Raw genomic sequence first — 17,664 nt, 5'->3', positions numbered from 1 at the left:
GAAATTTAAGTGAGACACTCGTGTCGCGACGTTTGAAAATAATCTTCGTTCAAAACTTCATTGTCTGTGCTTTCAGACAGTGCTGAATTTTTCAGAAGTTCGAAGAGAAAGACCATCATCCCCAAATAACGTCGCTAAAACTCGCCAGTTTTAACCCACTAATGACTGGACACGAGTTGTAACTAGTGTCCAGACATTGCGAACATGTCGGTCAAAATAATGTGCTAATTCTATTTCGTCCGTTTACGGGCGAAAAGTATTTTTCGTTTGTCAAACTAAAAACGGAAATCAATGACAATTGATATTGTATTTTTAAATAGGATATGTATATTATCGTCTTAAATAATTTATTTAGATCTATATTAATAATAAGGCACTATTTTTGTCCTTTGTTTAAACTACCAAATAAAACCGTATGAAGTAATTGATTTTATTTGAACATCAAATAAAATACTTTTGAAATTGATATTAAATAGAATTGTCTTAAATTGAACATTGAATAAAATACTATTGAATTGAACATTGAATAAAATACTCTTGAATTGAACATTAAATAAAATACTCTTGAATTGAACATCAAATAAAATATTCTCGAAATTGACATTAAATAGAATTGTCTTAAATTGAACATTGAATAAAATACTCTTGAAATTGATATTAAATAAAATACTCTTAAATTCAATATTAAATAACAATACTCTTGAATTGAAGATTAAATAAAAATACTCTTGAATTGAAGATTAAATAAAAATACTCTTGAATTGTACATTAAGTAAAATAGTCTTGAATTGAACATTAAATAAAAATACTCTTGAATTGTACATTAAGTAAAATAGTCTTGAATTGAACATTAAATAAAAATAGTCTTGAATTGAACATTGAATAAAATAGTCTTCAATTGAACATTAAATAAAAATACTCTTGAATTGAAGATTAAATAAAAATACTCTTGAATTGAACATCAAATAAAAAATACTCTTGAATTGAACGTTAAATAAAAAATACTTTTGAATTGAACATTAAGTAAAATAGTCTTGAATTGAACATTAAATAAAAATAGTCTTGAATTGAACATTGAATAAAATAGTCTTCAATTGAACATTAAATAAAAATACTCTTGAATTGAAGATTAAATAAAAATACTCTTGAATTGAACATCAAATAAAAAATACTCTTGAATTGAACGTTAAATAAAAAATACTTTTGAATTGAACATTACATAAAAATACTCTTGAATTGAACATTAAATAAAAAATACTCTTGAATTGAACATTAAATAAAAAATACTCTTGAATTGAACATTACATAAAAATACTATTGAATTGAACATTAAATAAAATAGTCTTGAATTGAACATAAAATAAAATTGTTTCGAAGAACAGATTTAAAACGAATGTTAATTAAAATCGTCACGAAGAATTGATTTACATTAAACATTAAGAACAACCGTATACAGGAATTGCTATAAATTCCCCATTAAATGAAATTATTTTGTAACAAATAACGCTTCCTTCATATAATTATCTAAATAAACGTTCACTTAAAAATGACGTCCATCTTTGTCGGCAATCAATTAGCGAAACCATCGAAACAATAATCCACGGGATTTTCGATGGTCGGCAGAGCAAAGAGAAAAAGAAACGAGACCGCCGGAGGAATTTCGGGACAACTCGGCAGGCCACGGAATCGGGAAAACCGTCTTGTTTCCTCGACGGACATAGCTGTGGCCCGGCCACGTTTGATTTATCGCGAAATTTCCAGCGGCCTCTCATGGGGAATACAGCGGGACGACGCGCGACGTCCGGATATGCGCGTACGGAGTCCTAATAATCTAATACGCCGCGACCTGAGCGCAATTTCATGCTTTCTCGGGCATGCGGTACACCCTGTCCCCCTCCCTCCCCCCCCGTATCCGACTGGCCCGCGCACCTCCGCGCTCCCATACCGTCGCGATCAAACGTTCTTCCGTTCCCCGGGCCTCGGCAGTCTTCCCCTTAGATCATGCACATGCACCTATAGACTCGGCTTCAGATAATTTCCCTGATGCAAAGATAAACCATCTATCTATCTATCCCGTTTCAAAGGGACATACCGAAATTTCAATACGACGAGCATATTTATTTGGCGCAGAATTTAAGACGACTGCTAAGAATGATTTTATTTGACGTTCGCCTGTAGTCAATTATTCAAGAGAATTTTAATTGGTAGACATTTTGAGTCGATTCTTCAAAAGAATTTTATTTCGTGTTCGATTTAAGACAATTTTATTTGATGTTCAATTCAAGAGTATTTTTATTTAATGTTCAATTCAAGAATATTTTTATTTAATGTTCAATTCAAGAGTATTTTTATTTAACGTTCAATTCAAGAGTATTTTTATTTAATGTTCAATTCAAAAGTATTTTTATTTAATGTTCAATTCAAGACTATTTTATTGAATGTTCAATTCAAGAGTATTTTTATTTAATGTTTAACTCAATAGTATTTTTATTTAATGTTCAATTCAAGAGTATTTTTATTTAATGTTCAATTCAAGAGTATTTTTATTTAATGTTCAATTCAAGAGTATTTTTATTTAACGTTCAATTCAAGAGTATTTTTATTTAATGTTCAATTCAATAGTATTCTTATGTAATGTTCAATCCAAGAGTATTTTTTATTTAATGTTCAATTCAAGAGTATTATTATTTAATGTTCAATTCAAGACTATTTTATTCAATGTTCAATTCAAGGGTATCTTTATACAATTTTCAATTCAAGACAATTCTATTTAATGTTCGATTCCAGACAATTTCCATCAATGCTCGATACAATGCTCGAATAAAATCTTACTCAAACAATTTATCCGATATATTATGTAAATAAAATGTTATCAGAATTTCTCGAGCATCATTTCATTCAAGGAATTCAATCGTAACATCGTGCGAGTAAAATTTTACTCGAAGCATTGCCGTGATAAAACTTCACTCGAAGAATTTACTCGAATAAAAATTCGTACGACTCCCAACTTTGTTACCCCGCCCCCCTCCTCCCCCTCTCTTTTCCCAAACCAATATCGATCGCCCAAATCGTCGTTTTCTCGATCCAAATCCTTTGATCCTGTTCACCTTATTCAATCGAACTATAAAACAGTGAAGATCGGTCGTCGCGTTTAACGATCCCGCGCTTCCGCTGATCGGCTTTGCGCACTTTGCACACTTTGCACGTATGCAGTTCCGCATCGGCTGCACCGGCTCGCATATTCCACTCGGTCCGATCGGCTCCCAGGAAAATCTGCACGGCGTCGGTGCAACGCGGCGCGGCGCAACGGCCGATCGTCGGCGCGGATTCGATTTCCTGGCGGCTTTGATCGCGAACGGGTAAAATCGGATTTAAGGGCTACTTATCCCCGCGGACTCCTCCCGTCCCGGGGCCCAGGATACGGGATAAGACGTCCGACGATTCTCCTGGAAGCATTATGCCTCGATATATCGCGTCCTCTTGTCGGTAAATTTTCTGAGGACCTGTAATCCCTCGTGTACGAGAGGACGTCCGACAGGATGTCGAGGGATTTTCCCGGAATTCCCGGTAATTTGATCGGGAGCCCACGTTTTTCGGGGACGGGGATGAGGCGGCCGTGCTCCGGGATGCAGAAGATGCTACCGAGACTGCATTTATACGCTGCAAAGAGGATTTACTTGAAATTTTCTTGGGGAAGGGATGTTTGGTCTGGCCTCGGTTGGGAATTAAGCTGTTTCCCGGGCGAACCGGTGGACTTCGCTTGAAGTCTGTTACGTGATTTTTAATTACGCCAGTGTGGAACTGAACGTTCAATGTGACAGTGGTTGGAGTTAGAAAATATTAGGTCTACCGGAAAGTTCTGTCCGTTTTTTAATTGAAATATAACACAATTTTCATACATTTAATAATATTTATTGTAGAATATACTTTCCATCGTTACTTGTGTCTTCTTGCCAGCGTGATGGCAACTTGTAAATGGCATTTTTAACACGTTGAATGCCACGCCGGTTTTACAGAAATTGTCCGTGGCGCCACGATGAATTTTCTTTTATGTGATACATATAATGTTGAAATATTATCTGCAATAGATAAGTTACAGTGTATAACCATGTTTGACGTGTTAATTGCGACAGGGGTCACTGTTTGAATTGACGATGGTAATAATACCAAATTTTAGATATTGACATTTGTTTGAAATTATATATATTTCTATCAATTTGGGCGCGCCGGTCACCGGTGGCCCCCATGGCGTCACCGTCGAGTTAAGTGCCGGTCACCGGTGGCCCCCATGGCGTCACCGTCAAGTTAAGTGCCGGTCACCGGTGGCCCCCATTGCGTCACCGTCAAGTTAAGTGCCGGTCACCGGTGGCCCCCATGGCGTCACCGTCAAGTTAACACTTTATCGACCGCTAGCCTATTTATCGGCTTTTCGATTGCCAATGTTTATCGATCGCTAGCCTATTAATCGGCTTTTCGATTGCCAATGCTTATCGACCGATAGCCTATTAATCGACTTTTAGCTATCGACGGTTTTCGCTTCTTTACTGTTTTGTTAGTAGCTGACCTCCTGTATGCTGACCTCCCCATATCCTTATGAATTATAATTATAATAATTATATTATTATTTATTATTATTTTTAAAGGAATAAGCACAACACAATGAATAGCGAAAATTTAGCCGGTACTGGGAGCAAATGCGCGCGCGACTAAGCCAGTCCTTACTGAGTGGCAGCCTCAACCACGACCGGACGATAAAGTGTTAAGTGCCGGTCACCGGTGGCCCCCATGGCGTTATGTCCAGTTAAGTGCCGGTCACCGGTGACCCCCGTGGCATTCAACGTGTTAAAATATGATTTATTTTTAGAGGCGAAGAACTCAACTAGTGCTTGGTTGACATCAGCTTCAGTTTTGAATTTTTTTCCTGTAAAAAGTTTTGCAAAGAGAGGAACAAGTGATAATCGGAGGGTGCTAGGTCTGGGGAGTATGGTGGATGCGACAGAATTTCGCAGCCTAGCTCTGCGATTTTCTGACGAGTCGCCAAAACAGCATGTGGTCTGGCATTATCATCGGTAGCCATGTTTTCACGATCGCGTCTCGCTTAATAATGACATGAGACATCTTTGTTTCAGTTCATTTAGGAGAGTACGTGTGTGTAAATGCAATGAAAAAGAGAGATAGTCATATATGTTTCAAATCAACATGTGCATATGGATTGAAACTCGAAAGTGACACTATCGGACAGAACTTTCCGGTAGATCTAATATAATGAAACTCGATGACAGCAAATGCGAGAAACAATTTTGATGTAGCGTTAACGAAAATATTACAGACTTTTAGTTAGTTTCACAAGCAATTATGTTTACAATTTTTAATTGTATTTAAGATTTAAGCGTGAAAGTAAACATTCAGTGTATCAGTGTTGAGAAGTTATCCGATTAGCAAATTTCTTAACAAATTGCCAAACCAATTTTGTTGTACCGGTAACAAAAGAAATTACGATCTTTTAGAAATCGTTGTAAAAAATCATATTTAGAATTGCTTTTACTATAGTAAATATTTCAACATCGTTGAAACATCGTTAAACGAAGATATATATTTTTATTTCATTTCTGTTTGATGTAATTCGTGATAAAAATGTATATTTTCCACAAAGATTCGCAGTTCGGTGATATCTGTGTTCAGTATACTAACATATATCTTACGAATTAACGAACGACATCAGCCTCGGAGTCACGATTCGAAGCTAGAAGTTAACGATTAAGGACAGGATTTACTTAGGTCAATGTTAGACTTTCTTCTTTTGATCTCCGCGGTGTATTTAGCTGAGGTTTGCTCGCCGAAATCTGAAGTTACATTTAGATTAAGGTAATGTTCAGATTAGGATTACATAGAAGTCTAGATTACAGACAAGGGTAGGTTTACAAATAGAGATTAGGATTACACGGAGAGCTTAGGATTACATACAGAGCTTAGAATTACATGGCGAGATTAGGATTGCGTAGGAGCAGGAGCCAGGATTCTACGTAATAATTAGATCGAGAAATCGGGATTGATGAATGGAAAAATCTTACAAATAGGAATGGAAATTGATTAGGTATATATTTCAGTATACCTAATCATTATCGTGAGAATGAATTTCCATTTCCATACGTAAATTTGATAAATGGAAAACTCTTACAAATAGGAATGGAAATTGATTAGGTATATTCAGTATCGTGAGAACGAAATTCCATTTCCAATCGTAAATTTGATTCTTCCATTTATCGATTCTGATTTCATATCGAACCGGGTTCCGAATTTGATTGACAAAACCGAATTGATAAATAGAAGAATCAAATTTACAAATAGGAATGGAAATTGATTAGGTACATATTTCAGTATACCTAATCATTATCGTGAGAATGAATTTCCATTTCCATTCGTAAATTTGATTCTTCCATTTATTGATTCGGATTCGATATCAAACCGGGTTCAGAATTTAATTGACAAATTCGAATTGATGAATGAAAAACTCTTACAAATAGGAATGGAAATTGATTAGGTATATTCAGTATCGTGAGAATGAAATTCCATTTCCAATCGTAAATTTGATTCTTCCATTTATCGATTCTGATTTCATATCGAATCGGGTTCCGAATTTGATTGACAAAACCGAATTGATAAATGGAAGAATCGAATTTACAAATAGGAATGGAAATTGATTAGGTACATATTTCAGTATACCTAATCATTATCGTGAGAATGAATTTCCGTTTCCATTCGTAAATCTGATTCTTCCATTTATCAATTCGGATTTGGTATCAGACCGGGTTCAGAATTTTATTTAACCTAGAATTATTATAAATTCTCAAATTTACATTCTCATTACAGTTTTTTTTATGTTGATTGTTAACATAATTATATCACAGCCAAATTTATATCAAATATCGAATTGTATTACAGCAAAGACTATATTAAATACAGAATTGAATGGCAATCAAATTTTTATTAAACACAAAATTGTTTTACGATGAAATTGATTGTTAACATAATTATATCACAGCCAAGTTTATATCAAATATCGAATTGTATTACAGTAAAGACTATATTAAATACAGAATTGAATGGCAATCAAATTTTTATTAAACACAAAATTGTTTTACGATGAAATTGATTGTTAACATAATTATATCACAGCCAAGTTTATATCAAATATCGAATTGTATTACAGTCAAGACTATATCAAATTCAGAATTGAATGACAATCAAATTTTTATTAAACACAAAATTGTTTTACGATGAGATTTACGATGAAGGTTACTATGATTTAGGTGTCAGAATTCAGCGCAGATTTATATATATACCTAGAGGCTAAGATTGCCTGTGTAGAGACCTGGATTGAGATATTCGGGTTACATATAAACATCAAATCGATGAATATAGGTCAGAGCGAACGTACATTTCATATTACATCGGCTTCAGAATTGTGTAGTAGCAATTCAAAATTACGGCAGGTCTCGAGCCGAACTGTATTGATTATTACACTGACTTCAGCATTGCACATAGACGTATCGAAGTTCAATAGCGCATTCCATAGCGACATACTGCAGTGCAAATAGTAGCGATTTCAGGATTATTACATCGGTACACGTACATCGATGGAACAAGATTGTACGGCAAGCTCAAAAGCAAATTTTCTGGTGAAGCATATTCGAGTCAAATTCGCAGTCAATTCTCAAAATTATATGTAATGTTTAAAAGCACATTTTATAGCGCGATATTGAAATTAGAATTACACTCACTCCCAAAATTCTAATCGATTTTAGACTAAGTTTAGTTGATTGTCCATAATGCAACAATAAATAATATTCGCAACGATTGAGCTGCTACACGTAGCTAATAAAGTGATAGATACTTAATTAATAATTAGTATACAGATCTCTTACTTCCAGTGCAATTATAGCATACTTGAAAAGTCATTTTTGGAAATATTTTTTCAAAATGGAGCCTTCCGAGAAACATGAATTAAACATGAGTTAAGTTGTGAAACTTTTCAGTTGTTCTTTTTTTTGGTTTTAATAAAATTGCAATGAATAAAATTGAATAAAATTACAATTTGCCTGTTTTCATAAAATTACAATCTGAATGTTTTCATAAAATTACCATTTGCCTGTTTCAACGAAATTACCATTTGCCTTTTTAAGTAAAATGATTTGAGCAACATAATTTAAATAAAATTACCATTTGCCTTTTTAAGTAAAATTATCATTTTCCTTTTTTCGTATTTTTTCTGGCGTTTCTTTCTGTCTATAGAACAGTTTAGACTGAGATTGTAAATATAAAAATTCCTCTTAAGATTGTTATTTAAAACCTTATTAATATAAAAATGTCTCTTAACAAGGTAACGTCTCTTAAAATGTGAAATGTAAAAAAAAACAAAAGAAGATTGTCATTAAGGGCATAAATCTAGTCCCATTAAAACAGGAGCCACAAAGCCACGCCCATTAGAGGTACTGTATGCATTGCCACGCCCATTGGAGTCACTTTTACGCAAAGTCACACCCATTAGAGCCACTTATACACGGAACCACGCCCATCAGAGCCACTTGCACACAGAACCACGCCCACTAGAACCACTTGTAAGCATAAACACGCCCATTAAAGCCACGTATATACCGGACCACGCCCATTGGAGCCACTTATACGCATAACCACGCCCATTAGAGCCACGTATATACCGAACCACGCCCATCAGAGCCACTTGTACACAAAGTCACGCCCATCGCGTCGATCTACACACGAAGCCACGCCCACTGGCACCAGCCTACCAAAAAATGGCATAAAAATAAATAGCAACAAATGCAGTTTTAATTCTGAAAATCAAAACGAGCAGCATTCGTCACGCAGTTTCTATCCGCAGTTCAAAAATCTTGTTTCACGTACGTCGCCAGCTGGGGAACTTCGCTCCCAGGGGCAAACGCAACAGCTCCCGGTGCCAAGGATCCCCGTAAGCGAAGTTTCGCGTGATCTTGACGCTGGAACGGATGAAACTGAGCCTCAAAGGGCTATATTTGGCAAGGGCAAACGCGAAGGGACTAAAGCACACACACTGGGAGAACTGACGGAACCGGAGCCCGCCACTTCGCGGCCAACTTCTGAAGGGCGAACTTCGCCGGGATCATCGGGTGAAGGGTCACAACGTGTAATTAAAGCCGATATATAGGGTGACACGGTAGTTAAAGTAGTTACCGGCTTCACTTACCCGCGTTTCCACGAGTCCGCTTCTCCTTGCATTCCACTCGAGGCGGGGCCGTCTTCGAGAACTCCGCCGGCCAATTTGATTACCGACCTATTATTCCTTCCGGGTCTTTTTTCCCCCCTTGGATCCCATTCGCGAGTAGCTCGCCTCACTCCGTGGAGGATAGGAAGTTTTATTATGGTCGTGGGAACCGGGCTGAATTGTTGGAGTTTTCGCGAATGCTTCGCTAATTCGCGGCAATAAGGGCTCTCTTTATTTCTTCGGTTTTATAGGCTGCTGCTAGGACGTTTTCATTATCCGTGGCCTGTAGATGGCGGGCTCTTATGGTTGCCATAATCTAATTCCTTCGAATATCTTCGCGTTTCGATTTTTGGAAAAATATTTTTGGATCTTATCGATTTCCAATGAAAGTTTAAATTAAATCAGTGGGAAATTACGGTTAGTTGGGATGCTTATAAGTCTGGGTCATAAGAGACCCAATTTCTGTCATACAAAGAGTTACCTCGAAGGAGAATGTCTGCGCTCGTTTTTTTTTTTTTTTAATAAAATTATAATTGCATTAAACAGAGTTTCGTTAATATCAAGAAGAAAGCGTTATATGTGGAAAATTGTTCTTTACGAAATTTAATTTTCAGCGAAATTGTCCTGCAAAAAGTATAAGACTGCTGCAAGAATATATTTATCGCGGATTTTTCTGATCGGAAATACCTAAAGTCATAATAGCTGTCCACTCCATTCGAACTATTTCAAGCATGCAGCATGGAGTTCATCGGACAGCTATTATGACCGCTCCTGCAGATATCTTCTTTTTCTTTTTTTCTTTCCTTTTTGATGAAAAAAAAGGGAACGATGGGAACTCGCTCGATGAAGAATGCACTTCGCTTTTTCTATGAAAAGGTTACGGATGGATGTCGGAGCTTTTTCGCGCAACTATAGCCGGCAAGCGTAACTCAAGAGAAATGCTGAAGTATCAATCATAGAACAATAGGGACCAGCCTGACGTTTCTTTTTCTGTAAAATGTGAATACGATGAATAATAAAATATTTGGCAGCGGTGGGTTCACGCGGTTGGTCTGCATTCTATATTATTTTGCATAGTGAGTATGCAAGTATTGCGCTTGCAAGTTTTTACATTTGTAAGTTTTCATATTTGCAATTTTCGATATTTGCAACTTTTTATATTTGCAACTTTTCATGTTTGCAACTTTTCATATTTGCAACTTTTTATATTTGCAACTTTTCATGTTTGCAACTTTTCATATTTGCAAATTTTTATATTTACAACTTTTTTATTTACAATTTTTTATATTTACAACTTTTTTATTTACAATTTTTTATATTTACAACTTCTTATATTTACAACTTTCTATATTTACAACTTCTTATATTTACAACTTCTTATATTTACAACTTTTTTATTTACAATTTTTTATATTTACAACTTCTTATATTTACAACTTCTTATATTTACAACTTCTTATATTTACAACTTCTTATATTTACAACTTTCGATATTTACAATTTTTACTATTCAGAAATCTCGCAGCGAAAAACTCGATCGTTCGTTTCAATATTCAAACGCTAATAACAGATATCGAAATACCATGTCGATTTAACAACAACCAAATAACATTCGTACCGAGACCCTTCAGCTCGAAAACTCGCGTCGCCTCTGGCCAAGTAACCAACAGAGCTCGACAAAAATAAATTCGTACACTCCAAACCTCGTTAAACACCGCATCACCGCATAATTCCCTCAATCCACAACCTTTTCCTTATCGCTTGAAAAACATTCATCGACCCACCTCAATTCCATCTGAATTTCATCTGAATTTCTTCAACGAGCTCTCGAAAAGTTCGAAACACGTACCGCGTCTCGCTGCGCTGTGCCGTCTCTCGCCGATTTTCCTCGACTGCGGTGGTCCTGCGACATAAGCCGGCGATCTCTCCGGTTAATAATGAAGGTCCGACACTCAGGCAGTCGCCGCAATTAATCAGTATCCATCCCCGAGCCCGTATTGTCTCTGTCTCTCTTGTTCCCTGCTGCCACCGCGTCTTGTCTCGACGTCTGTCACGCTCCGCGCCACCTGTGCTCGCGGGAGACACGAGGCTTTGGCAAACAGAAAACCGGGACAGGCAGACAGACAGAGAGAGACAGAGAGAGAGAGAGAGAGAAAGAGAGATGAAGTGTCAGATAGTATGAGAGAGAGAGAGAGAGAGAGGGAGAGAATAAGAGATAGATAGAGAGAGAATGTGTGAGAGGGAGAGAAAGTTAGAGAGAGAGAGAAAGAGAGAGAGAGAGGGAGGGAGAGAATAAGAGATAGAGAGATAAAATAAGAGAGTGAAAGAAAATAAGAGATAGAGAGAGAGGGAGAGAATAAGAGAGAGAGAGAGGGAGAGAATAAGAGAGAGAGAGAGAGAGAGAGAGGGAGAGAATAAGAGATAGATAGATAGATAGAGAGAGAGAGAGAATAAGAGAGAGAGAGAGAAAGAAAGAGACGAGAGAGAAAAAGAGAGAGAGAGAGAGATAGTGTCAGAGAGTGTGTGTGAGAGTAAGAGATAGAGAGAGAGAGAGAGAGAGAGAGAGAGAGAGAGAGAAAAGAAAGAGACGAGAAAGGAAAAGAGAGAGAGATAGTGTCAGAGAGTGTGTGTTAGAGTAAGAGAGAGAGAGAGAGAGAGAGAGAATAAGAGAGAGAGAGAGAAAAGAAAGAGACGAGAGAGAAAAAGAGAGAGAGAGATAGTGTCAGAGAGTGTGTGTGAGAGTAAGAGAGAGAGAGAGAGAGATAGTGAAATAGATAGAGAAAAAGAGATAAGGTCTCATAGAGTGTACGTGAGAAGGAGAGACGGTAAGAGAATGAGAAAGACAAATACATGGACTACTGAATTTTTCATTCTCGCAGTACCGAAACAATTTTTTCAATTGATGTAATCATCATTGTAATCTGCTCTGACACTCGATTCAATCATAATCCATCGACAATATAGCGACTATTTGGTGCATGATTATACGTTAAATTCTCCCCAATTGTCCCTCAGCTTGTAAACAAAAATGGACTGTTTGAGAAGATGGGATACGATTATTCTAGCCTCGCGGTCCGTTTTTATAGTTAACGATACAGTTAATGGTATAGTTATTAGTTTTTTCGAGATAGAAACAAAGCGTTGTTCTGTTATTATGATGGTCTAGGAATGACAGTTATTGAGGACATACAGGAAAGAAAAATGGTCTTGTTCTATCAGGGACATTATTAAGGACGAGGAAGCGCTGATAAACACAGCTGTGAAATTAATTGTAGCGGAAGGGGTTCAAACGCTTTCCCACATTATTATCGTAGCTGTGACAATTTGTCCACGACTGTTCAGAGTGCAACGGAGAAATAGAGAGTTAGAGAGAAAGAGCGAGAGAGAGAGAGAGAGAGAAAGTAAGGGAGAACTAGAAGGTACGTGTGTGTGACAGAGAGAGAGAGAGAGAGAGAGAGAGAGAGACAGACAGACAGTAAAAGTAAAAGCGAAGTAGCGAGTGAGAGAGAGAGAGAGAGAGAGAGAGAAAGAGAGTAATGGAAAAATAGAGAGAGAGAGAAGAAGAGAGAAAGAGTAGTGTTGAAGTACAGAGAGAGAAAGATAGAAATAGAAAGCGAGAAAAAGGAAGATACAGAGTGAGAGAGAGAAAGAGAGGGAGAGAGAGAAAGAGTGTAATAGAGAAACAGAGAGAAAGGAAGACAGAGGGAGAGAGTATTGGAGAAATAGAAAGAGTGAGAGAGAGAGAGAAATGGAGAAATAGAGAGAGAGAGAAAGAGGGAAATAGGGAGAAAGAGAGAAATAGAGAGCAAGAGATAAAGAGATATGGAGTGAGAGAGAAAGGGAGTAATAGAGAAACAGAGAGAAGGGAAGAGAAAGAGAGAGGGATTAATAGAGAAATAGAGAGCGAGAGGAAGAGAGTAATAGTGAAACAGAGAGAAAGGAAGAGAAATGAGGAAGATGGAAATAGAGAGCAAGAGAAAGAGAGAAATGGAGAGCAAGAGAAAGATATAGAGTGAGAGAGAAAGGGAGTAATAGAGAAAGAGAGGGAGAGACATGGAGAAGTAGCGGGAGAGAGAAAGAGAGAAATAAAGAGCAAGAGAAAGAAAAATAGAGTACAAGTGAGAGAAAGAGAGAGAGAAAACTAGATAGTAAGGAAGGGGGAAAGAAAGAGATAGAGAGAGAGAGAGAAAGAAAGATAAATGGAAAAATAACAGGAAAGAGAAAGAAAGAAATAAAGAGCAAGAGAAAGAAAGATAGAGTGAAAGTGAGAGAAAGAGAGAGAGAAAACTAGATAGTGAGGAAGAGTGAAAGAAAGAGAGAGAGACAGCGAGAAAGAAAGATAAATGGAGAAATAGCAGGAGAGAGAAAGAGATAAATAAAGAGAAAGAGAAAGAAAGATAGAGTGAAGGTGGGAGAGAAAACTAGATAGTGAGGAAGAGGGAAAGAAAGAGAGAGAGAGAGAGAGAGAGAGGAAGAGAAATGGAGAAATAGCAGGAGAGAGAAAGAGATAAATAAAGAGAAAGAGAAAGAAAGATAGAGTGAAAGTGGGAGAGAAAACTAGATAGTGAGGAAGAGGGAAAGAAAGAGAGAGAGAGAGAGAGAGGAAGAGAAATGGAGAAATAGCAGGAGAGAGAAAGAGATAAATAAAGAGAAAGAGAAAGAAAGATAGAGTGAAAGTGGGAGAGAAAACTAGATAGTGAGGAAGAGGGAAAGAAAGAGAGAGAGAGGGAGAGAGAGAGCGGAGGCACACGACCCCTTTCCCGTTTCCTTGAACCCAGGTATATCAGTCACATCGCTAATTGGAAATCGCTCGTGCGATCTACGGTGTCTCGAGGCGCGCACTGGCAATTAGGTGCGCGAGTACGAGCTGGCAGCGCCGCTTCCACCATTCTACCCACTCTGCATTCGAGATATATCCACTATCCACCCTTTGCCTCTTCTTCCTTTCAGACCGAAGCCGACCATATCTCTCGGCGTCTCTCTGACCGTCTTCATTTTCGCGAGCGCTCGCCTAACTCGCCTCGACTCGACTCGACTCGACTCGCCCGCCGCGCTCGGACGGCTTAGTTTTCCATTTCACGGATACTTGGACGTCCCGCCGTCCTCCCACGCGCGTCCCACCTTACCGCCTCGTGGGACCCAACAGCGCGGCTTAACCGTTTTATCGCCTTTTGTTCCCGTTTTCCCTCGGGGAACGCCGCGCCGGCCTTTGAACCTGTTCGAATCGCCCGGCATTTTTCTAATGGCCACGTGACTCCGATGACGTAACGCTGGATACGCGCTCCGGGTCGCACAGTGGTCTATGGTCGTGGGAGCCCGTGACCTTGGGGCACTACTTGCGGACAGCGTTGCCGATTGTTTCGAATAGGACTCGATTGACCGTGCGAATTTTTTTTTACGAGCGAATCGATCGGTGGTTTTTCTTGAAATTTTTTAATCAGTTCGCACCTGGCTCGAGGAACGTTTGCTAATTTTTGTTGTTGGAAATCGTCGAGAAGGATGGAAAATTATGCTAATTTATGTGGAGCGGTGTTTACTTAAGGGGATGTTCTAGCGTAAATTGACTATTTCTTTACATTTCTTTGGGATTCTTTTTTTGCGACAAGTTATGACATTTTTTGCAGTCACATTCGCAATGTTTATTTATGCATGTTTCGATGACATTTAAACATTTTTTACTATTATTAAGAATAGTTGAAAACGGTGCGTAGAACCTCGGAATGTGCACGGAATTGAAATCGAAAACACCAATTTTTCTTCCATTAAGAACGGCATTGAATTACTAATTTTTGTCACGTAGAGAAACATTTTTAAAGACAGAAATGCCTGGAAAATCGAAATATAGTTTTAGCGCACTAAATGAAAATCGAAGTATTTAACAGCAGCTTCGATAAAGCAAAAACTGCCATAAGGACACGGAAATTGGAACATCTAGCAAGGTCTTACTGGCAAATAGCGCGGGTAATTTGCGCAAATTTTGAATTTCTCACAAAATTGCAAGAAAAATATTACAAACGAAGCATCGTTGATGCAAATGAAACTTACTGGAAATTACTGCCAGACGTCGCATAATATACTAAAACCGCGTAAAACCTAATGAACAAATATTTTAAAATAAAATTGCACGATTGTCGGCGCCGTTTACCAAAAAACTGATTTCAATGGTGTCTCCAACATTTTTTTGGTCAGTGAAAATTGTTAGAGAATCTTAGGAACAATGAGACCGAGCTTTAGGAGGGTACAGTAATTTCTCCCGGAAATGCCAAATTTCGGGTTGCTGTGAATTTCCCCGTGCTAGTTTTACGCCTATGTAATTTATTGCTACGTCCATGCTAAGGGTCGATTACTATTGTACGTGGTAGATTACTAGATATGTGATCGTGGCCTTCGAATTGCCTGCGAATCGTGTCACGTGGCCTCCGAATTGCCTTCGAATCGTGTCACGTGTTCTCCGAATTGCCTGCGAATCGTATTACATGGCCTCCGAATTGCCTTCGAATTGTGTCACCTAGCCTCCAAATTGCCTGCGAATCGTGTCACGTTGCCTCCGAATTGCCTTCGAATCGTGTCACGTGTTCTCCGAATTGCCTGCGAATCGTGTCACCTAGCCTCCAAATTGCCTGCGAATCGTAGCAAAAAATTAAGAAATAAAAATGTTAAGTCATCGTTTTTATCCCAACATTGCTATGTATTCATATTAATGTACACCGACATGCTGGTCACTGCCTTTTTTCGCCGACTGCCTCGAGTTTCTACAAAAACGAACCGCGAGACCCGAAGAATCTCGACTTAGTATTCTCGGATCTGCCGATTTTTTTTTTCTTTTTTTCAGTTCCGACCTCCGAACATTTCTGGGAGAAATCGCTGTATTTTCGACAGTGTCCCGGATCGGACAATGAATTTAACGTTAATGAATGCGGCGGGGAGCGGGGCGCGGCGCGTGGCCACTGTCAGATATTGACAGGCCGGGATAATGAGGAACTATAGACGCCAGAAGTCGGCCGTAATTGCGCGGCTCGTGTTATTCCTTTTCTTCCCGGCGAATTGGCGAAGTTAATTCCTCGTTATTTCGCTACCTCTGGCGACGATTAACGAGCGCGCTCTGTTATCCCTCCGCGCGCGAAAATCGCTCCGGGCCGATGATTAGTTCGAGAATATACCATCGCCGCGCCGGGACGCGCCGCGTCGGCTCGATAGATTAATTTCGGAGTCTGTATCCGGGTACTTCGTTGGGAAAAAAAAAACCCGGCTCTTCGCCCCGACGAGCTTTTCCGTAAATGTGATAATTATGGTCCGCGGGGATCGACGTCGACCCGAATCTTCGAACGGCTGATGCTTTTCGGCGAGAATAGGCGATAGTTGCGTTAACGCGGGACGAAATTAGATTAGTAAACAATATATCATTTGTTCAGCCGATTACTCGCGATTAGACCGTGGTTTTTACGCATTGCTGACAAGAGTTGCAACCAGCGCGAACATTTAAAAAATTTAAAATATATATTAACACGTTCCGTGCCACGTGTACCATCGATGGTACACGCTTGCATGTTTACTTAGTGAACTGAAGAAATTGTTTACAAGAAATTTAGAACCGAAGAATCAATCTCCACCGCAAGAATGGGCGTTGATAAGTTTTTGTTACGTTGTTATGTGTACGAGAATTAATAATTGCACGTAATACATCAAGTTTTAGTAAAATATCAAAGTGTGAAGATTCGAGTAAAAAAAGCTCGGCACGGAACGTGTTAAAATATATATATTTTATACCTTAAAATTATTAAGGTAATAAATAAATGTATATGTACGTCCTGCATATTGCAAACAATGCAGAGAATTTTTATCTCGCGTAAAAGTCCGCGGTCCATTTGCGATCGTAGATCTGTGTCCATCGAGCTTGTTATTTATCGAATTACTTATGCACCGGTGGACAAAATTATAAACCACTTAAAGAAATGATTATGGTATAGCATATAGTATAGTATAATAACAAATATGAATAAGGAACTGGATCCATAACGAATAATGAATAAGGAACTAGATGAATAAGGAACTAGATCCATAAGGAACTAGATCCATAAGGAACTAGATCCATAAGGAACTGGATCTGTAAGGAACTAGATTCGCAAGAAACTAGATCCATAAGAAACTAAATCCATAAGGAACTAGATGAAGAAGGAACTGGATGAACAGGATGAATAAGGAACTAGATCCACAAGGAACTGGATCTGTAAGGAACTAGATTCGCAAGAAACTAGATCCATAAGAAACTAAATCCATAAGGAACTAAATGAAGAAGGAACTGGATGAACAGGATGAATAAGGAACTAGATCCACAAGGAACTGGATCTGTAAGGAACTAGATTCGCAAGAAACTAGATCCATAAGAAACTAAATCCATAAGGAAC

General features: G+C 38.3%; 1 protein-coding gene across 2 annotated transcripts in view; it reads left to right on the top strand.

Annotated features, from left to right (window-relative positions):
* The window catches only part of stet (stem cell tumor), a 763,180-nt gene that overhangs the window by 563,616 nt on the left and 181,900 nt on the right, over window positions 1–17,664 (top strand). The gene's annotated exons all lie outside the window — the stretch shown is intronic.

Source organism: Megalopta genalis, chromosome 5, assembly GCF_051020955.1.
Source record: "Megalopta genalis isolate 19385.01 chromosome 5, iyMegGena1_principal, whole genome shotgun sequence".
Classification (NCBI taxonomy): Eukaryota; Metazoa; Arthropoda; class Insecta; order Hymenoptera; family Halictidae; genus Megalopta; species Megalopta genalis.
This window is presented reverse-complemented; position numbering and strand designations above follow the sequence as displayed.